Genomic DNA, 24,034 nt, shown 5'->3' on the forward strand with positions numbered 1-24,034 from the left:
CTGACTCAAAAAAGTCGACCAAGTTGAGCAGGCATGATCAACGCTTCACAAAACAAAATTGTGAGGGATCCAGAGTTTGGAGATTCCCTATATCCTTGTTTATTAGGTCCATGATGATGCGTTCCATAGCTTTGCATATCAGACTTGTCAGGCTAATGGGGTGAGAATTCCTAGGGTCTGTAGTCACTCCTCCTTTTTGGAGAGGGATGACTATAGCAGTGCGCCATTCGGTAGTGGACAAGGTATAACAACCCTGTGTTTCTTATGCTTAGTCAAACATTCTGCTTATGCTATGCTGACGAGGTCATAACAAGGCCGAAATATGCATATCCATAGCTAGTGGGGTTTGGTTTTATTGGCCTGAAATTGTCCATTAAAACAACTTTAAATGTAAAAGTCATGGGCAATCAGAATCATCATATAGCTGAAACACCTGATGTTCATAAGGGTCATTTGCATATATCCCATGTGCCTCTATTACAGAAGGTTTGGGAGGTCACTCATTGGAAGTTCTAGCTTAGCTGGAGTTTTCATTTAGTTTTTTTCTTATTTTGCAAATCTAACGTATTTGTGATTTTTTTCAAGGTACCCTTATGGAAACCTCAAGAAGCCTATTAAGAATACAGTCTATAGTGAGGCCTCATTTTTTGATTCAACAAAGACATTTTGATTAATTTTTCTCCCAAGTTCTGCTAGGCAACAAAATGGACAGCCAGAGTATTAAGCAACATGTGTTCAATACTTAGCCTTTGTCCTTGACCATACCTCTCAACTGCCCAGATTTTCACCTCATAAAATTTGTGGTTTTCTGGCAGATCAGTGAGGATTCAACTCAGTAAATAGTAACTTACAGTTGTGTTTCAGACTTCATTCCCTTTAGAAAATGCATGCTAATACAAATCCTGTTATTCTAGCAACTTAAGCTTACACTTTATAAGAGCAATATTTAAAGCTTGTCTCTTTCTTTTTGTGCCTTTGGCCCCTTTATTTTAGCCTTTGTCCAGTTTTCTTGCACTAAGAGGTTGAGAGGTATGCCCCTTGACACTGCTTTCAGGAGAGAGGATATGTTACTTTTTTCCATGACCAAGAGGAGACTAGTAATATAAATTTGGAGGGTGTGGGTAGCTCGCCTCCAAATTGGGGTTGCAGGGGAGCCTGCAATTCTGAAAAAAAAAAACACTTACATTTCAGTGATCCATATATTCAGGGGTTTCATCCTCACTAAAATAACACCAAAATGAACACGTCCTACCAAAGATCCCTTCAACAGTTTGCCCATATATGCACAAGCACCAAAATCAACCATTTCCCACCAAATATCTCTTCAGCAGTCTGTCCAAGTAAGCACAAGATCCAACATGAAACATTCACCCCAATGACCTCTTAGGCAGTCTGTCCAAGTATACACAAGATCCAACATGAAACATTCACCCCAATGACCCCTTCAGCAGTCTGTCCAAGTATACACAAGATCCAACATGAAACATTCACCCCAATGACCCCTTCAGCAGTCTGTCCAAGTATACACAAGATCCAACATGAAACATTCACCCCAATGACCCCTTCAGCAGTCTGTCCAAGTATATACAAGATCCAACATGAAACATTCACCCCAATGACCCCTTCAGCAGTCTGTCCAAGTATACACAAGATCCAACATGAAACATTCACCCCAATGACCCCTTAATCGGTCGGTCCAAGTATGCACAAGCACTCGAATAACAAAATGAAACATTTCCCCGATGACCCCTTCAGCAGTTTACTGATGTATGCACAAGCACTGAAATGACACAAAATGAAACAATTCCCCCAACAATACAATCAGTAGTTTCCCCATGAATGCCCAACAAGCATACTAGTGAGTAACCCTACTTACTTAAAAGACACCAAATGCATCCACATTAAGTGATTTAGATTTGGAAAACACTACATCTCTCAGCTCACTGTGGGTGACAATGATATAGCCCAAGACACAGTCTTTCTTTCAAAGTGGCACCATCACCTCTACCTGTGCAGCCATTCACAGGCCTGTTTGGGGCAGTGCCCAAGCAAAATGAATGAAAGCGGGGGTGGGAGGCATGCAGGAGCATCTCCGATGTCCATTTAGGATGTACGCATTGCTGTTTTCTTTAAAGGGAACTAAAAAAATTATTAAAAGTACATATATTGTTTTTTTATTTTACATCAGCCATGGACAAGACAACCCCCTGGGTGATTGCCCTGTTCACTCCACCTTAGATACACTACTGAATTGTCATTGTTGAGTGACTTCAATCTTCAGTGACTGCAAGAAAACCATAACTTTTATCAGGAATAGGTAAAAAATATAAGGCACAACATCTGGGCATTCAGTGAAAACCTGGCTAGTTGAGAGCTACACTGCTCAAAATGACTGAAAATGGTAAAATATATGCTTTGTCAAGTCCTTCCTTAGAGAGAAAGAGACTTTAATTTAATTTATATAGCATCCATTACGGTTGTGCAATATCAGATGCTGTTATAATGAATGAAGTTAGAAAGTGCAGTGACTTGAAGCCTCCTAGGTGAGGTCAAACTTCGGGGACTTTCCTCAGGCATCACTTAAGTGCTGATTATTTTTTTCTTTTGTGGTCCATTTTTGATGAAGTGGTCCATTTCTGGATTGGGACTCCAAAGAAAAATGTTATATGTGACCAGAAAGTAAAGGTCTAAATAGATTACATTCTTTGCAACTTGTTTATTTTACCCACTAGCCCATGACTGGGAGAAAATGCTCTTTTTATGATAGGTAAAATGGCTCAACAGTCAAGGCAGTAGAGAACGATGACAAGAATGTCACAGAACCTTAGATCGTAAGAGTATAGATGAATCGCTCATCAGATAATGTCTTTCATGTAAATTTATGAATCCCTTTCAGGGCCCTCATGCAATCCTATATTTGTCATTTGCAAAACTGACCCCATTTTCCTGTCTCACATTTCATGTCGTAGTTTACCTACAATAAGTTTAATAAAATTTAACATATCTTAATATCATAGCCTTGTAAATGGTGAACATCTCTGAATTGCAGTTTCCCTTTTATATAATGTGCCATAATGACTACTTGTTCTACCTTAATTCTGTCTAAAATTAAACAAGTTAAGATAGTAATGACCGAGTGCCAGAAAATGAGTGACGTCTGTGACTGTTCCAGCTACTGGGATGGTACATTACTTCACACAGTTTATATTAATATATATATATATATATATATATATATATATATATATATATATATATATCTATATACACACACACACATATACACACACAAACACACATGCATTTTATATATATATATAAAGAACTGAAATAGCAAACATTGTACCTTCCTATTTCATGCTTTAGTTCTTAGATACTCTCCAAGTTATACGAGTCCACACTCTGGTAGTTGCATAACTCAAACATTTTAAATCTCACCCATTTAGGACCTCTGGCACACAGATATACAAAAGGACACATACAAACACTAGCTGCTCTCCATGATGTAAGTAAATCCAGCAGTGTGAGAATACAGTGTAGGGTTTGGCTCAGATGAGGCTACTTCTTTCTGAATGTGTATGTGTAAACATTTAAGTGTTTAATTGTCTCACATAACCCAGTAATGGATGGCACAATGGTACAATAGCATGAAAAACACAGGTAATTTTATCACACACACACACACACACACACACACACACACACACACACACACACACACACACACACACACCAGTAATATTAAATTCATATTTTCAGGCAGAGTTTTATGTGTAACATAGTGATTGTACAATTTCATGACAGACATATGAATTGTGTCAAACTAATTTGCTATTATTCCATAAAAATTATGCTACCTTGTAATATGTGAATTCTAACCACACAGAAAATGTTTAATTTTAAAAGCAACTGTACAGTTCTAACTTACATTTTTCTGCAAAAAGCATGAGTAAGCTGTTCCTGGTAAAAGAAAATGCTTCTCAAACAATAATTCTAAATAAAAGTCAGAAAACCCATAATATTGAATTAAGAACATTCAAAATTGTACAGAAAATCTTTAGAGCTCTGTACTTATCAGATTTAATCAAACTATCTCATAAATCTTATGAGAAAGATAACTTGCTTCCCCTAGATAAATAAAAAGCTATTAGAAAGATAATGAATTACTGAGATCAAAATATATTCATTACAACACTTTCTGTGTTACCTCTAATGCAAATTCATGATCTTGAATAATATTAGGATTTACAATGTTTGCAGTAAGGCCACTATAATAACAGAGAATGTGTGAACTTTCATACTTTCTTTCATGTCAGGTGGCCTATATAATGCTTTCAAATTACATTAACAGAAATTATTCAGAGTAAGAAATATCAGAGTAAAGAAAAGTGCCTCATTAAACAAAAAGAGAAAATTCCTCAAGCAAGGGTATAAGATATCCATTTTTCCTTTATTTATATATTTTGCCAGTCTACTGAAACTGTTGCAAATACACCATTAGCTCTTAACATTCCTGAACAATAATTAATTGAAAAGGTACTGATGATATTCTGCATAGATGTTTAATTTCACAGAATTCACTTTACATTTTGCTGTTTGAGGGATTAGGAACAGAATAAATGACAATAGGTTGCCAGCTTAATCAACTAACTTTATTCTTTGCTAGTGTTAAAGCATATCTGTCTAGAATGCAACAGTACAGACAAATTATACTATGCATAAAAATAATTAATAACAGAAATAGTAATAATCCTACAGGTAATCTTAATTATTGTCATCACAGCTAGCCTTCCTTGAAGAAACATTCTGATGTTGCAAAAAATATTTTTTATATTCAAGTCTTGTTCAGGAAAATTCTAATTTACTGTGATGATCTAAATACTACCAAAAATATATATATATCCTAGCAGGTGAAGTGCTATCAACACTCAGAATATCACATCTTTTCATTTTAATGAAGTACCTTATCCCTCTCATGACACAGGTTTATAGTCAACATGTTTATGTATGTACATATGTAGAGGGTTACATTCAATAAATGTATTTATTAGTTTATTCTATCAGACACTAAGGTTCAAGCATACTTCTCACCCTCTTTGTTCAAGAATTCTGGACACAGACAGAAATAATGGTGCAACTAAAAACCAACATCAGGGGCATGTTTGAATATTACTCTAGTTCACTCGAAAAGGTAACAGAACAAAAGGTTTTGAATCGACATCCATTTTTCTGAACAATAAGATGTAGAAAACTCTAATTCCTGTCATTACTGACTATATGTTATCATCAAGGATATACCGGAAAAATCAAAACAGTTACCAGGAACAGGGCAAAATATCAGGCAAAATCAATGCTATTCTCCAAAATCATAGATAACTGAATGGTATGGGTTTAAGCACCTTAGCGATTACTGCTTGATGACATAAAGACTTTAAATGTGACAGTGCCATTCCTATTTGTTATGTAACATTCCCCACAGATTAGTGCAGTGCTAAAATGTACAAGTAAGTTTTTACACTTTTACACTTTATTCTGAAATGCAAAGCATTGGAGCACAGCAGAAAGCCAGTAAGCATCCCCCTGTGTAGTGGGAAGCCAAACATTTGATTTTTTCTATAATGGAAGGATAACATTAAGGGTATTTGTAAGCCATAAGACTATGTCATACAGCCACTATCTTGTGATCTCAGCAGTCACACTCCCCCTTCTCCTGAAGAATATACTGCATATATATGTATATGTATATATATATATATATATATATATATATATATATATATATATATATATATATATATGTGTGTGTGTGTGTGTGTGTGTGTGTGTGTGTGTGTGTGTGTCTTTTCAGGTTCTTAGGGCCTACAGTTGCAGCTGTTACCTATCTAATATCTGTTCCGTTATAGAATACTTGTACTTGGCTGTCTCCAGGTTGGCACATACTTTTATACTGCAAAAAATGTTTTATGCTGATCCAGTAAAATGGCAGCATAATGGAAATGAGATGCATAAATCACTCATTCAAGAAAAACTCTGATAATCTACAATAAAGTGCGGTGTATCAGAGCAAGTTTGTATAGCATTAAATATACATACCCTTTGATGCATTGTGCTGTCAGAAGACAAGAGACGGAAGACTGCTACATTAGTCAAGGGATCACGTTGATAACATAAACGTAAAAAGGAGGATGTGGTATACATGGCAAGGAGCATGTAATCACTTATTGTGTAAGAGAGTAAAGGGTATGGGAGGCCAAGATATTCAACATGTAATCTTTTATAGAGCATATATTGTGTTATTTTGAAAGGAATGGGGGGCAACAGAAGAGGGCAATGCTAAATTAGAAAGATACTTTTTCAATGTTATTAAGATAAAAGAAAAGAGGTCTGAGTGAGGTTACCTTACACAATGAGTATTTATATTTAAAGTTATTTGGGTGTGTGATTGGTGGAGTTTAACTAGGAATTATCAAACAAACTGAGGAGGAGACACTCTAAACCAAAATTCATATTCCATATGGAGAAAGTATCATCATGTTTATTAGTGGGGTAAATGATGTAAAACAGGCAAGTTTCTATGAGTCACTGAGTTTACAGATATAGAGTTAATAAAAACACAAGAAAATGCTGTGGTATAGTGATTCATGTAAAAGTGATCTAACCACAGTCTGTGAGATTAAAACATTGAGGAAATCTAACCTATCAGTGAATGGCATCTCCTGGAATTTATTTTCACTAATCCCACCTCTCCAAATGTAAAACTCCATGAATGTATTTATACTAGCTGTTCATACTACAGGATTGCAGTTGTATAAGACCTCACTTTAGTCCTGCAAGGTGTTATCCCCCATCATTGTACAGCGACAGAATTAGTGAACAGAAGGCATGGTACAATACATTTTTTATAGCTGTAACTTTCATTTTTGACAGGTATATTCAAATTTGTCTAATCAAGTTTGTTATCAATGGGTTATATGTTGATTTCTCATAGGAGATGCAAATGCATAAGTTAGCCATCACACTAGACAATAATGGCAATGTAGATGTGAAAGATCACAGCTGTAGTAAAAAAAAAACATAAATGAATGTGCACAAAATGCTTAATCTAAAACTTTGATGATGAAATCTTTAAATACAAGTAAAATGTATAAAGGCCTGTATGTATGTATTTATACATGTGTGAGTATGTGCATGCACACATGTATGCTACTAGTCATGTAAAATGTCTGTGGTTTACTGGAGTACTACGGTAATAGTATATGACACAGTAGATCTCTAATGCTCACAAAGAAAGTGGCCCTTTCAAATATGCTCATTTGATGACTGTCATACATCACCACTGACAAGAGTGCAATGTCTGTTGTCTCAGATAACTAGAAAATAGATTTTACTACAAGTAAGAAACATGACATATACAAAGACAATGGATTCTTTTTCAAAATTACCATTCATAAATCTCTCATGAGAAAGTAATATCTTTAATGGCCTCTGAACAACTGTGCTTTTCTTTGTTATAGGCAGGTTGTACAATCCATTAAGTCTTAAATAGAAAACATTTGGTGCCTCTTAAGTGTGAGGTTGCTGGTCAGTTTTTCCATTACAAATTATGGCGTTAGGTTATATGATCTACACATATCCTTCCATAGATACAGCCATGATCTCTAGCATGGATCTCATCACTGGTGCTGGGTAGAGCTTCTCAATACTTATTTTGATGAGGATACAAACTACATACTGACTGAGGACTGCACTCTAGGAATAACTGCTATGACATTCGGGCTAGTTATTTTCAAAACTGTGCTTTCTTTTCAGGACCGAGTACATTTCCGTACATTTCCTGCAAGACTTAATGAGTTCATTGTACCATCTTTTCTTAAGATGTCATCTTTGAGTGAACAGGTTATTGGAAACTATTAATCCATCTCTAGCATTTCTGTTATGGAGAACAAAAGACTGATTTTTGTCTCGAATTATAGTTAATGATTCATGATGTTTGTCACTCTAGTCTCAGTGTCTATGGCTGCATGGTAGTTACACTCATTAGGTTTGTGAGTATCATTCTTTTGATGAGGGATCAATGCAAGGGTATACTCCTTGATCTGCCATTAACTTTTAATATTCTGGATCAATGGAACCAGACTGAGCATTTTCAGTCACACTATGCCTTCTATATCAGTGTAGTTGAGAATCTTATCCATTGGTGGACTCTCAGAGAGTATCTTAAACTATTCATTCTTCTGAGGCACAAGTAGTGGTGGTGGCTTCCCAGACCTATGTCCTGACTATACTGCACTTCTCAGGATGCATGATACATTTACATATGTTTGACAGATCACCATTAGAAGGTACAGTGGTACAGCAGGTAACGTTGTTGCATCAAAAGCAAGAGGTTCATTGGTTTAATTCACAATGGGGTGCCTTCTGTGTGGTGTCTGCATGTCCTCCCTATTTTTTTGTGGGTGTTCTCTGTGTGCTTCGGTTCCCTCCAGGATTCCAAAAGCATGCAGTAGGTGGATTAGATACTCTGAATTGGCTGTAGTTGTGAGTAGGCATGCTAGTGTGTAGTATGGAAGAACAACTGCAGCAGGGCTAGGCACCTGGCTGTGTGAACATTGGCTATACGTGATTGTAACTGTTGAAGTGTCACCCCAAGCCCATGTGCAAAAAATGGAAAAAGGGAGTTATAGATTGATGTTAGATGGATGATATCCATCTTTCCCTCTCCTCTCATCAGATAAGAATGTTAGCTCTTGAAAACCTTAAGGACTGCCTGAGTTCTATACTTGACCGGACTGCAATCTAGGCAAAGGCTCTGATTATACATGAAACCTGAACATTCCTACACAACTGTTAGCTTTTACCATTTTGGTTATATATAGTGGGGACAAACAAGAGTTTGTATCCACTCTGTAGAAGAATGAGCCACCACATTTGGGAAATTGACAATAGCTGTAAAATCTCCTTATTTACATATCCTTACCAGAATTAAGTATCTGTTGCATCAATGGACCTTGCTATCATCATTCATTATTTAGTGTCATAATGCTTGGATAATTGGCCGATCAAGGTTCTGTCCATTCATGCTAATCTTAAACGCCATAGCCATCATGTCCAGTACTCTGTGGCCAGGCTCTTGATTTTGTTTTTTTGCCAAATTACATCTTTATTACCCCAGTGTTGCAGAGTCTCCTGACATTCCTGGTGGCTTTCAGGCTGACATCTGGGTCGCCTCATTTAACTTACAGAGTATTATCGGATCATGGTCCCTCTACTTAAAAGAGCTACTGCTGTGTGAAGAACTAACTAGCTACTCCATTCATTTGGTGGAAAGCTGCTCTTGTTTCTAAAAATGCATTTAAAAACACTCAGCAGGTGTTCATTCCTCTACTGTGCCCCCTTTTTATGGAACTGAATATGTTCTCAGCTTCTAGAATCCACTTCACTGGCTCGTTTTGTGGAGGTCATTCAAATTCTAGCCTTGCAGACTACTTATATAATCTTCAGGAAATGTATCCAACCTATTTACTTATGTTGCAATCATTTTACCTTGGCCATAATTATGTCAAGGTTTTATTGCACATCATTTAATTTTTAAATTATTAAATAACAATAAATTTGCCTTCGGGTCTTCTAAAAATGATACAAAGGTCTGTGTGAAGCAAAGACACAATCTTGCATCAATGTTCCACATATCGGGTAGAACAGTATCTTGACAACTGACATGATAAAAGAAAAAGAATAGCCTTTCTTACTTAATATGTTGTTTTTCTAAGTAGAGAAGAGCCATTGACAATAGACTTAGGTAATGATTAAAACATGGAGACACACACACACAGGAATAATATCAAAGAAACATATATGTAGCAGCATACTTTCCAGGAGTCATGTGTATTTTAATCCTTATGTGCTATAATACATGTTAGTAAAAAAATTTTTCTTGAAATACTTTGAGTGTTGATATATTTTCTTAGGCTCTGATACAGCCTATGTCCTAAAACCAGATATTATATACACATCTGAGAGAATATAAAAACCTATTACCGATTATCTAAATAAAGGCTATATTTTGAAGGAAAGAAAACCCCTAAGAATAAAATGTATGCATAATATAAAGCAATGTGTCATTTATCTCACACAACACATTAAAAATAAGGGTACACTTTTCCACATATCTATGAACAAGTTTCTGATCGGTATTCAACTCAGTGATGGCAAACATCTTTAGAAGGGTAATGGTTTACACACAACAATGTACAAGTTACTGACACCACAAAACATCAATAAAAGAAGGTTATAGTTTTACACACAGTTTACCCTTGAATGGAGATAACAACAGGTCCAACGTGCAGTGAGCTTTAAATGTAATAACCCAAGTAGCCATAATAAAGTGATTCATTTCAATATCTTAGAAATTAATAGTAAAATTTAGCTTAGCGTCATAAGTATCTGATGTTTTACAACTTCTCAAAACAAAGCTTTACTTCAGAAAGCCTGATGCCAGTTATTCTGTTAAAATCCAATCATCTTGCAGAATTTCTATCACACCTATGCCCCTCATTAGATTATTTGCCAGGATTAAAGGTCAACATAACCTGACATGTGGTTGATAGTTTGACTTGCATATTAAACATCTGCCCTTTATATGAGTTATTTTTTTAATCAAAGTGGCTAGTGATGGGTATTAATGTTATAAATAGGAGGGTCAATATCACATAGTCGAAGTCTTATAACTTCGAACACGTAATGTTCGAACCATTATGTTCAAAGTTACAAAATTTCGACTATGGATAAAAAAACAAAACAAAAAAACGGAAAACAAAAGAAACTGTTTTAGCAGGGGGGCAAGCCCCCCTGAACCACCCACATGGGGGGGCTGCACCCACCACACACCCAGCTACTTAAATATACCAACTCCGAGATCGCACCCCATTGAACAAAATGGAAACCTCTGCTTATGGAGATTTCCATTGAAACGCTTGAACGTTTACAAATTCTAACTTATGGTCTCGACCTTATGAGGGTCGAACTTGTAAAATTTGTCTGTGTGATAGGAACCCTAAATAGGATTGTATGTAGGCTGCTTAACCGATGATCTTATATAGCCTTTTCTGGTCCATTTATGATTCTCTTTGGTATATCTGCACTTTAGCAATTATGTTATGAAGAACAACAAAACCCTGTTGCCTTTTTGACACTGCTAAACTAAATTTTGGGAAATGCAATCTTATCTATACATCCAAATATACAGAAATAAAGATAGATGAAAATGCTTGTTCTTTTGTGTTGCATCTGCCTCTTGTCCCATACTTTTCTTATTTTGTGACAAGCAGTTCTGACACTCTCTCAGAGATATAGTGGCAAAAAGCAGTGGAGTATGACACTGGCTTTCTCTTGACAGGTGCTTCTAACAATGGCCTTCTGAATTTAAGAAGGCGAGCAGTATCTAATGCAATCCACGCCACCATTTAGGAACCTGCATAATTTTTCCCCTTTCAGGATCCTGAGTAAACAATATCAACTACCTTACACAAGTCCAGATATACCTCTTCATCTCACTGATGACATGGCAATAAAATTGAATCACCAGTGGCTGACAAAGATCTGACATCCATAATTTTGTTATTAAGGCATGCAGACTCTTTTAGGACAGCATGTGGAGGTTCTTTGATGAAATGTAATTGTTCAATGTAGACAGATCCAACATGAACCTCAAAGGTCCTTGAACCAGAGACAAGGCTGAATAAAATATAATGACCTGTTGATAATCTGTCACGTATTATGAAGTTTCTATCATGGAACTGGGTTTTCAAAGAATTATGTTGCATAATCCACAGAATAGTACTGATCAGTACAGTGGTTAAGATTTCTATTTCTCAATTTTGGGGTATTGGGTTTAGACCTTACCTTTTATCACTGGATGTGCACAGTTACATATGGTCACTCTCTGTAATTGTGATGGTTACATCTGGATAAAATGATTTCTTCCCTCCACAAAAAAATACACTGGTTGGTTGGATACTCTAAAGTGTTAATATATATATCATTTAAATCTGAACTTGTGTCATACATGGTGAGCAAAGAGAATCTGATATAGATCAATTCACTTACTTATCTAGTTACCACTAAAGGAAACTATATAGCATACTGGGTAAAATACGCTACAGGCAATAAGTTCCAAGCACCCTATTTACAGTGATAAGCAGCAAACAGAATCACAATTTCAGTTCCTAGGAATAAAAACACAAAGCCATTTACATTTTACATTTTGACATTTACGTTTACATTTTAATTTACATTTACATTTTAGCCAGGTTTAAACCTCCATTAAACAGCTCAAACACTCTCTATTACCATCCAAGTACATGTGCACATCTATCTTCAAGTAGCCTTCCTGATATTCCTTAATCAAATTTCATACAGAAAATGTTCTACTTGGCAAACACCAAGAGCCTTCACTCACAGTAAAATTTTTCTGCAATGACACACAACTCTCTATACCCCCCACCCCCATCTTTCTTGGTTACAGTTATCTCTTTCAACATTATCAGACCACATATTTCCAAATAATGTCTACCATGGTGTGCTCTGTGTTGATGTCTCATATATTCTTCCATCTTTAAACTGAAACTATATCTTACTGTGAAAGTATGAAAATAGTATTTTTACTCATAGTAGTACTTTGTAAGTAAAAAAACTTACCATTATTTGGCATCTACTATGCTGCAATGGCCCCCATCCCACCATAGACTACGAGGGTATATACTACAGAAGAAGGGTCATGGCATTCCACCTTGTTTACACCCCTTGTGCTATCTCCCTCCCCCAATACAAAGTCTATATTAGAATCCTGCTGAGCATGGAGCCATCTTTAAATTTCTAGTCTCCCACCAGGACACAAGTGCTCTTCAGCAATTACATTCTGCTTGCCGGTAAGCCATTAGACCTCAGGAATTTGTTTAAAGTGTTCAGATTTGTAAAGTAATACTTATTTTTTTCTCTTGTCTTGGTTGGCTCTGCCCTGCTCCGTTCACCCTCGCTAATGCTCAGGCTCTCTCCGCTGCCCTGCCCCCTATTCCCTCCCACCCCCACTATATCTACATTTATAGTAATCACAGCCATACCCACAGCTCACCCTCACATCACCTCCACCAATCACAGCTCCTCAAGTCATATCACATTTTACCACACCAACTTGTTCCACACAAAATACTCCCAATCACTCTCATTCCCACTCGGCATTTTTTACATCACCCACACTACTTCCCCATCCACATATAGTGCAACCCTATAATTCTTATTCAGACCTCCCACCTAGAAACAACTTAAACTTTATAACCATGACTATCACACAACTAAGTCTAGTCTGTCTTCTCATAATTCTTTACAACACCACAAGTTATCACTCTAGCAATATCCCTAAACTTAGTAGCACAACACTACACTATGCACTCTCGTATACAGACACCACACATTATAATAATATCTGCCCACAGTTATTCAAGAACTACATAATGGACCAATTCAGAACTAAACACATATGCTCTCATTCCTACTCCAGAAAAACACAATACTTTCTCACACTCCTCACCAAACTCCAACATCTGTATAACCATTTTAACTCCAGGCTCACTATAAGTGGGGATATCCACCCCAACCCAGGCCCAAATCCATCCTGTCCAACACAAACTGCTCCAACACAAATGTCAGAACATAACACTCCCACTTTCTTCATCCCTGGGCAAATCAACAACAGCAGCAAAACCAAACATCTTTTAATGCTAAATATTAATATTAGAAGTATCAAAAATAAAATACCTGAACTGCAGGCCACAATACCACACTACTCCCCAGACATAGTTGCTTTAACAGAAACTTGGCTAAATAAAAACATAGCTAACTCAGAAGTTCTCCCTACCATTTACAATATCATTAGACAAGACAGACCACTTCGTAAAGGGGGAGGAACTGCCTTACTGTACAAGTCCAACTTAACTGCCCGTCAATTACCAAACTCCTACCCCTCCCCCAATAATTGGGACATACTTATCTCACAACTTCAACTTCACCCTAAAAAGGTCACCACCACAATTGTGATCTATATTCCACCTGGTAATACACCTGCTAGCCTTGAAGACTTCTTATCCTGGTGTTCTTCCACATACTCACAAGAAACCCTTATTCTGGGGGACTTCAACCTAGATTGGTTTACCTGTATATCAGAACCACCAAGTAATCTAATAAATCTCCAAGGCTACCAGCAGCTAGTCCAAATTCCAACTAGATGTGATAAAAAATCTAAAAGGGAATCCATCCTTGACTGGGTCCTAACTAACAACCCCACATTGTACCCTCACACAGGCAATCTCCCAGACACCTTAAGTGACCACAACATAATATACTTTATACGTAGTAGAACAAGCATATGCAAAACCACTAACTATATATCCACTAGAAACACAAAAAAATTCTCTCCTGAGGTCCTCAACACTTTACTCTGTAGCTGTGACTGGACCCCCCCCTAAAAACCCTCCCACTTGACCAGGCTGTAGCATATTTCAACAAAACATTTCTACAACACCTAGACACTGTCGCTCCATTGCACAAAATCAAGGTTAGAACCTCTACAAACCCCTGGCTCAGTAAAGAAACCTAACAAATCCTCAAGATCAGAGACACTGCCCAGCTTTACTATCAAAAAAACAAAGAAACACAAAGTCTAACTAAATACCAAGAAGTGCACAAACGAGCAAAAAAATGCATTAGGCTGGACAAAAAAAATCCTACTGCACAACATTACAAACTAAATATCAGCACAACCTGCAAACATTTTGGAAAAATGTAAAACAGCTACTAAAATCCACCCAAAAGGCTACCCCCAAACCAACCACCCCTGACACAAAAGTTCCCATCGAAACACAATTCAACTCCCACTTTGTAAACTCAATTCTATCCTTAGTATCACAGGACAGTTTCTTCCTCACTATCCCCCCAACACAAATAACACTAATACAAGCTTTACCCTCAAAACTGTTTCCACCACTTCAATCAAAAGCATGCTCTCCAAACTAAAAACCTCATCAATAGCAGCCGACCTACTCCCCAGCTATTTCTTGAAACTCACAGCAGATGCTATTGCTATCCCAGTCTCCACTCTCATAAACAGATCAATTGTTGAAAACTATGTGCCCAAACTCTGGAAAATATCCTATGTTACACCCATACATAAAGGTGGGTCCTCCACTGAACTTAATAATACAGACCCATTGCTTTACTCTCCCCCCTGGCCAAAATCCTAGAAAAATGCATCCATACCCAGATGCTAAACTATCTCCTAGACAGCAACATCCTGTCACCTACTCAGCATGGTTTCAGACCTGCCCATAGTACCACTACAGCCCTCCTCTGCTTCACAGACACAGTTAACTATCTCAAAAATGAAGGCCTACAAGTGTCAACTCTTTTTTTGAATATGTCCAAAGCATTTGACACAGTCTCACACCAAATCCTGCTAAACAAACTAAACCAATATCATCTATCAAATTCCACTCTTACCTGGTTCCAAAGCTACTTAACTGACAGGTACCAAACTGTGAAATGGGAAACCTCTCTCTCCTCAGCTGCCCATAACTACAGGAGTCCCACAGGGTTCTATCTTAGAACCACTACTATTCACAGTCTTCACAAATGACCTCCATACCTCCACACAGCATGCATCTATAATTCAGTATGCAGATGACACTACCTTAATCTGTGCTGCACAAAACATTCCCACCCTCCTGCAAACAACTCAATTAGCATTCTCTGATGTTGAAAACTACCTTACCAAAGCCCAACTTATCCTCAATCCAAAGAAAACTCAGCTTATGATGATAACCAGTTCTAACAAAAACACTAACAGTCAATTCACTATCTATTCCACAAATGCTACTCCAATTGCTCCAGTGGCACAGGCTAAGCTATTGAGAATAACCATAGACTCCCACCTAAAATTTGATAGTCATCTCAACTTAACTATTAAAAAAGTACATGCCAAACTGGGGTCACTCTACCGTATCAAACCATTTCTTACCAACAACACAAGATCAGCCATTGCTCTCTCCCACCTTCTATCCACCCTACTCTATGCATCTCCCATTCTGACTAATCTCAACAAAACTGAACTAAGCAAAATGGAAGCCTGCTATAACAGAATTGCCCGCTTTGCTGCAAATTGCTCATATAGAACTCATCACTGTACTACTTTGAGACAGCTCCACTGGCTTGAACTGCCCAACCTCCTAACCTACAATCAGCTCTGCCTCTGTCATTCTATCTATTTCCTCCCCAATAAGTGTCCTGCCCTCAAAAACCTAGTACAACATCACTCAGCCAAAAGGCCTCTTAGATCATCAAGCAAACTACTACTAGAAGTCACCAACAGCTACAATAGCTTTGGAGATGCACTATATAGTAGTTCAGTGGCTAAAAAATGTAATTCTGTCCCCACTAGCATTCAAAACACATCATCCAAATCCTCCTTTAAAGACCTCATCAGGCAACATCTCAGGCAAAGTTGGCAGTGCCATGATTGCTCCCCAGGCTAGTGAAAGCGGATAACATATACATACTAAAGCTAGAGCACTTGATAATAGTTTTCAATTTTACTCACAAACACTGGCTAATCTACAATGTATGTACAGTACCTGTGTACTATGTATGTATTCTACCTATGTTCCAAATTTCAGCTGTACACCACAAATCTATTAATTACCTTTATTTTTTAAATTAATATTTTTTTGTTTGTTCTCTCCACTGTAACTGTTTATGTGCCGCATACCACTGTAAAAACATGTCTCCTGTAATTTGTGTGTATACTGATCATGTCTAAATAACTAAATGTGTCTGTAAGTTTTCTTTGTGGAGCTTTTCTCCCCGGGCCTCTGCTGAAAAAGGGCCTTTTTGGCTCAGTCAGACATCCCCGGTTAAGAAATGTAAAATGAATAAATAAATAAAATCCTGATAAGCTAGCCATAATGACATTCATGTTACCTTGTCTACATACTCCATTGTCAAGTGTGACCAAAACCCTTGCATACCCTCTCAATAAATGTATTCACTCAGAACTTTGGATATGTCACTCACTTTGCTAAAGTCAGTACAAAATCTTATGGAACTATCCAGTTTAGTGGATTCATTAAATTCGGGATTCATCATTAACCAACGATTGCCTTTCTTTGGGACTCTGCTACACTACATGATTTTCAGCTGCCCTTCTTCTCTATCACAGTTCCACTGCAATGCTATAATAAGCTTGTTCGACCACGTGGTCTGAGAAAAAAACATTCTTTCCATTCTTCTTCCTGTGCCTTAGGCAAAGTCAGCTTACCTGAACAGGAGCAAGTATTTCCTTGTACCGTATTATTGTAGTCCTTCTCAGCTCCCATACTAAATACAGAGGCTTCAGCTTCCCTCCATGCTTTTAATTCATTTACATAACATATCTGCTCTGGACTTCTCTTTCCATTTTATCTTATTTTGTAATTCACTTTGTTCATCTTCTCTGTTGGATGTCACTTAACAGTAATCATGGGTAAATCCAGCATTACCCACAGCAGGTCATGGATTATTGTTAAAATAAATGACAATTAATAAGGAATGCAGTGGAATACTGTGTCATATCAAGCAGAATGAACAAAAAAGTAATAACATTTCCACAGATTCAGCTGCAGAAAGCATTTAAAAGTGACATTAAGGATAATATAAAATTTCACAGACATATTAAGGAGTGATTAACAATATACAGTAAGTGAATGGAAGTAGAAAAAAATGAGAGGAAACTGGTCTGTGGCTGATGCTGGTAAGACAGACATAATGAACTCTTATCTTGCAGTTTTATTTGTTCTACTATCTGTCATATATGCAGGCATAAGGCATAGGGGACTTAACTGACCTAGACCCCATTCAGTCTGGTTCAGTACAGAGCAGGTCCTACCTATTGAATCTAATGAACTTGTTAGAAAAGGCTAAAGAGGGTGTGGAAAGTAGTTACTTCTGTGTATGCTTGTTATCTTGACCTGGACAAAGTTTTGACACTATACCCCTCACCGGTATTATTGTAAAGTTAGACAAACTTAATGTTCACTATTACATTGTCTACTGACTTGCAAAGTGGCTGTCTAACATATCCCAAGTAGTGAAAGTTGCTGATACACTGTCTGAACTTAAAATTATAAATAATGGGGTACTGCAGGGATCAGTCCTTGACACTCCCATGTTTGTCACTTACTTTGCAGACATCCAATTCAATATCTCTGAAGTGAAGTTGACCAGATTTGATGACTGCAAGCAGGGAATTGTTTTCCACTCATCCACTAATACTAAACTGCTCCAAAATGTGCTATTATATGACCATACCCGATGTACTGAGAACACTCTCAAGCTAAATAAAAAAAAAGACCGCAACATTTGGCAAATAAGTTGTTCCCATCTCACATGTTATAAGTGGAACTCCTCTTCAAACAGGTTTGGTCATAAATTAACTGGATACTTACATGGACAACTCTCTCCCTCTCTCACTTATTCAATCATCATGTTTTTTATAATAGTCAGGAGATCCCTCTATATATGGCCCAGTTAATTTGCAAGGGAATATCTTCAAGATCCATAGATGTCATCTTACTAATCTACTCTTCCTTTATCAGACCCATTATTAAATACAGTACTCCTTTTGGTATCTACAAATCCAGAAGTGCCACTCAACTAGAAAGGGCCCGATGCTTTTTTAACCCAAAAAATAAATTAATAAATTCCTTAAATCCTTCAGCTATCCCAACAGATTAATGCAACTCTCCTTATGGTCAGTAGTTATCATTTTCTACAAGTTGATCTGTGTCTTGCTTTTTGAAAAAAATGAAAGACACAATCCTACTTGACCTTATATTTCTTTGCAAAACCAGTGGCTGTACGAACACCTGCACTAAGGATCTAAATTTTAACTAACAAATAAACAAGACACACTGAAGGGTTAAGTTCTTAACTCAATGTATTCCAAACTAATACAATAAGTTGACACTACAGTTCAAGCAAAATACTGCTCTGTCTACCTTTAAGGGTAGTCCTGATGACTGGATGGGTAGGCATAAATGTATATAGTAATGATGTATTGCCTTGCTTTTGTGGAGGTAGCTGCTATTACACACTCATAAAAGGTGACACGAACTTAAGTTTATATACTTAAAGGTGTTTATAGCTTGGTCTCTTAGGGTGATTACGTGCCTTGCATTGTTCCTATTTTCCTATCTTCTGATGTTAAATGACTTACTGGTTTGACCACATAAGACCTTTTAGCCATGCACTGACTGAAGAGTCACGTTGTTTAAAATATATGTGATGAAATGAAATATAAAAATAATAAAGGAATACAAAAACTATTTTGAATTGCATTCAATTTTGTAAATATAAAAGCTGCTTTGAAGAAGACCTGGAGAAATGCACAGAAAGAAGGAATGAAATGAAAAAAGAAGGAAAGTTAATTTGAGGAACTTTTAAAGAAAGAAGTTTATTACCATTCTTCGCTCAAACAAAATGAGGTAGCAACTGGGGGAGAGGATCCACATTTGTGCAGCAGAATTCAGTTTTCTTTCTTTTTCAAGCACATACTACAGACATCTGGCAAGTATTTTGAGAGTAACTGCTCTTTAGAACTGAATAATTTCCACACAATGAGGAAATGCATATTGTATTACATTTGCATTTACTGATTTTTTTCTTTACTGAGGGAATAGTGTTCATCCTACTGGGGAAATATTTAGTTAATATTTCTTTTGAGACAGATGGTTGAGAGGACCAGTGACAGAATGTCAAATACAGGCAGGCCTGACTTCTGTAGATTGTCTAGAGAACAGTTACTATGAAAACCATAACCTTGCTGCTCCCATTTGAGAAGTATACATATGTTATGATTGCCTATGAAAATTCAATGCAGAACTCACTAACAGTAAACCTGATAATTTTTAAATCACTAAAAAATATGCTCACTGAACCTGCTGATAAAGCATTTTTTATACAGGGTCAAGTTCCCTCCACAATGACCACATGGGTGTGATGACCACGCTTTTTTAAATATAGTATACATATTGCCACACAGTTGTAGTGAAAAAAATACGCTTCAAGAATGAAGAAAGGAACTCAAACATATTATAGTCTCAATGTACACGAAACAGCTTTTACCGATACCATGTAAAAATACTGACATGCTCTTACATTGTTTCTCTGGCTTTAAATTCTGCCACCTGTTATAAAATAGCTTGAAAGCTACTTTAGTTAGAACCCAAGTCATTAGATGCCCACATTCAGTCTTATCAGCCTATGCAATCACAACAAGGTTCCCCAGTGTTTAGAACCCAAATCATTAGACACCCCCCACAAAATATTGTTTGTAAGTTCTGTGCCTGATACTTATTATATATTTGAATAGCATAAATTCTAGTTTGGAGTATTATGGGCTGACTTTTACTTTTTGTAACAATTTCTTTCAACTTTATCTCTATCTTTGTTGTTAACTTTATGTCAGAAATAGCATTATTCTCAGTTGAAGTAGTACATACACCCTCTGTCAACACTCTGTTACAATGAGGCCTTTCCATATGCCTCCACTGAAATTGAGCTATATCCATTTAGTCCATACTAATTAATCCAACAAATAAAAACATCTGGAGAATGTTTTCTTCAAGGAATAAGGAATGGCTAAATGCATTTGAGTGGAGAGTTTTCATCTAGTGACATACTTATTTTATTTTTTCAGTAAATTTACTGTTTCTTAAAACATGGCAGCTTTGTGTGAGGATGGCTAAACTAGCTACCAAGAAATGTATTGCTACTAGTGTCAAGGATTAAAAATTTACATATGTTGTAACATCTGAGGATATGTTTATTGTATCCCTAACTGTAAAATTTGATTCAGATGATGCTTATGGCACAGAGTATATGTGGAGCACAGTCCTGTGAAGCTGAATACTCAGTTGTGTGCTTTGTACTGCAGTTGGTACTGCAGATGCAAACATAAGTTACCATCTATGTTTTGAAGAATGTTCTGTTGATGTTAAAGAATTAATTAGTAATGAAAAATGAGGTGAATCACAGCTAAACATTGCTAGCATCAATAGGTGATAGTAAATTGGGAGGCATGGGGTAAATACTTTGAGAATTTGTAGGAGGAGGAAGACAGGTGTAACTTACCGAGTGAAGAGTTGGTTTGCTGATAAGTAAGGGTGGGCAAACAAGAGCCTGCGTGAGCTGGTCTTGAGTCTGACTTTAAGCTCAGCTTGGACTCATGATGCAGCAGTTTACTCAGCAGAGAAATAGCTGAACCTTGGTATCAAGTCCCCCACCCCCACCCCAAGTAACTGTTGACTATTGACTCAGACCAGACCTGCAGTCTGAGAGTGCTTTCAATTAGATACAGTCTGCATATCTAAGCAACTAAGCACTGTAGTTGGCTGGAATTCCAGAGAGGGTGGTACCACAGTGCTTAAAATAATGAAAATGTAACCATTTTTCATGGGATAGAACTGTTGCAAGACATTATAGTTGGGCAATTAGTTTATATAAAAGATTTGCAGCACATTTTTAAGATGGGGATGGATGCATTATTTACTTTATTCAGAGTACTTGCATGTTTCCATGAAGGGAGAAGATCCAGTTTTGGGTGGCAATAGAGATCAGGACAGCATAGAAAGCACTACCAGTGCTAATGAAAGTGTGGGTGGACTTCTTTTGCATTTCTTGTGGTAAGCCCCAGACTCTCAAATGCCCCTGATTTTAGCTAAATGCTATGAATCTCTGCGAGATATATACAGTATATATTTGGGGCGAGTATATGGGTTCAAGAGCAACATGTTAAAATTAATAAATTGTTGTAGTAGTTGCTTCTTTTTTCTATCAACTTCCTCACCATCAAGCATCTGGCATGTCAATGGAACTGGTATGCCTTTTATGGAGGGGTGGTTCTGAGGCATCTCATACATGAAAGCACAAGGTCATCATATGATCACATATGGCAAATAAAAGTGTTATGACTCGCAGGGGGCAGTGTACATGTTTACCAATCACAAGCAGCTTAAATAGCAAAGTGTTAGTGCAGTTCTTAAAATTTTTCATTCTTTTCAGTGAAAAATTAGTATACAGAAAGGGGCCATTATTTAGGGTGGACACTTAAGGTGGATATGATTTCTTGGAGGGCAGTGTCTATCAAAGAGCAAAGTTTGCCATTATTATTATATATTACAGCAACCTCACAATCAGAGGTGGTGCACTTTCTCAGAAGAGGCACAATCCACTGAGACAGTGGGTACATTTTGTACCCAAATAGGTTATTAATACCCTAACTATTACTATATGGGCGGCGCAGTGGTGCAGCAGTTAATGCTGTCGCCTCACAGCAAGAGGTTCTCTGGTTCAATTTTCGGTTGTGGTGCCTTCAGTTTGCATGTTCTCCCTGCATTTGCGTGGGTTTCCTCCGGGTACTCCGGTTTCCTCCCACATTCTAAAGACATGCTTCTGGAGCATTTCTCCCCGGGCCTCTGCTGAAAACAGGATCTGTGGAACCTAGTCGGACTTTCCCGGTCAACAAATGTTAAATTAAAAATAATAATAATAAATAAATTAACAACACTGATTTTTTTTATTACTGTGGGCAACTTTAAGAGAAAGGAAATATGGTTTCTTACATAAAGCTATAAAAAGCTAGCATTTCATAAGCCTTTTGTTGTCCTGTTTAGAAATTGTGTATCTAGTTTTTACCTTGGAGGTTGTTCACAATTTCTTGCAAAGTGTGATGAATCTACTATGCACTAAATCATCGTTAGTCAAGAAAGAGAAACATTATTTTTTCCACCAGCCAAGGCAACATTTAATTTATGGTATAATAGTGGTATAGTTATATGTTGTGCTTATTATATTTTTTCCCATTTGTCATTGTTGATAAACCTGTAGCTTGGGCATGGTGAAGGAGGTGGTTGGGTGCAAGCTGTTAGGAAATGTAATCAACAAGCTGTCAGCATTCATTTATTTTAGTGGACTTCCTGACTTAGTTTTAACCCAGCCACTGCTAAAATTATCTGCTCTGGCTCAGCTCTTAGTGGACTGAAAGAGCCAAACTTATCTCAGCTCTTCTTCAATAATCTAAGGCTTGCCTACTTGTCTGGATTATGGTTTTGAAAGATTTATAAAAGAAAAGGGCTTAAAAATTTAGATAAGAGTACAGAAAATTAATATAAATAAAAACAGATGACATTATGTGAAAAAGTTGGGCAGTACAGTGGTGCAGCAGTTAACAGTGTCACCTCACAGCAAGAGGTTCTCTGGTTCGATTCTTGGCTGGAGTATCTTCTGTCCAGACTTCCCAGCATTTGCGATAGTTTTCTCCTGGTATTCCTGTTTCCTCCCACATTCCAAAGACATGCATCTGGAGTGCTTCTCCCAGGACCTCCTCTATAAATAGGCTCTGGCCTAGTTGGACTTTCTTGGTAAACAAATGTTAGATAGAAAAATAAATAAATAAGGGCATGTATGTTGACTATCTACTTCATAGATATCGACATATTTGCACATAAAGATACTCATTTTGGAGGTCTGAAGTAGATGCAGCAGAATGACTGTAACATATTTTGGTCATGTAAAAGTTCATTTATGCTTAAGGAGTTGCTAAAGTACTTATTTCAGAGCTGTCATACAAGCAGATAAAGTTAACAAAAATGTTAATGTTGAGCGACCACCAGTGAACTAAAGTCCAGAAGCAGGGACCACAAAAAATACACCACTTTCCTCAAAATACTTTATTAACAAAACAAACAGTAATGTAAAATTCCTCTAGCGCCTTGGCTGTTCGGCCTTTATAGAATATAACTTCCTCATCCCACAACTGCTTTATGTACAGAAGCATACCCATCAATTATTCAATAAAACAATTAAACAATTACAAATTAAAACAGAATTATATTACAATCAAATAAGATGTTTCCAGTTGCATTCCATGTTAAGTCCCCTAGGGGACAAAGTG

The sequence above is a fragment of the Protopterus annectens genome, chromosome 15.part0, assembly GCF_019279795.1.
Source record: "Protopterus annectens isolate FY-2018-M chromosome 15.part0, PAN1.0, whole genome shotgun sequence".
Classification (NCBI taxonomy): domain Eukaryota; kingdom Metazoa; phylum Chordata; order Ceratodontiformes; family Protopteridae; genus Protopterus; species Protopterus annectens.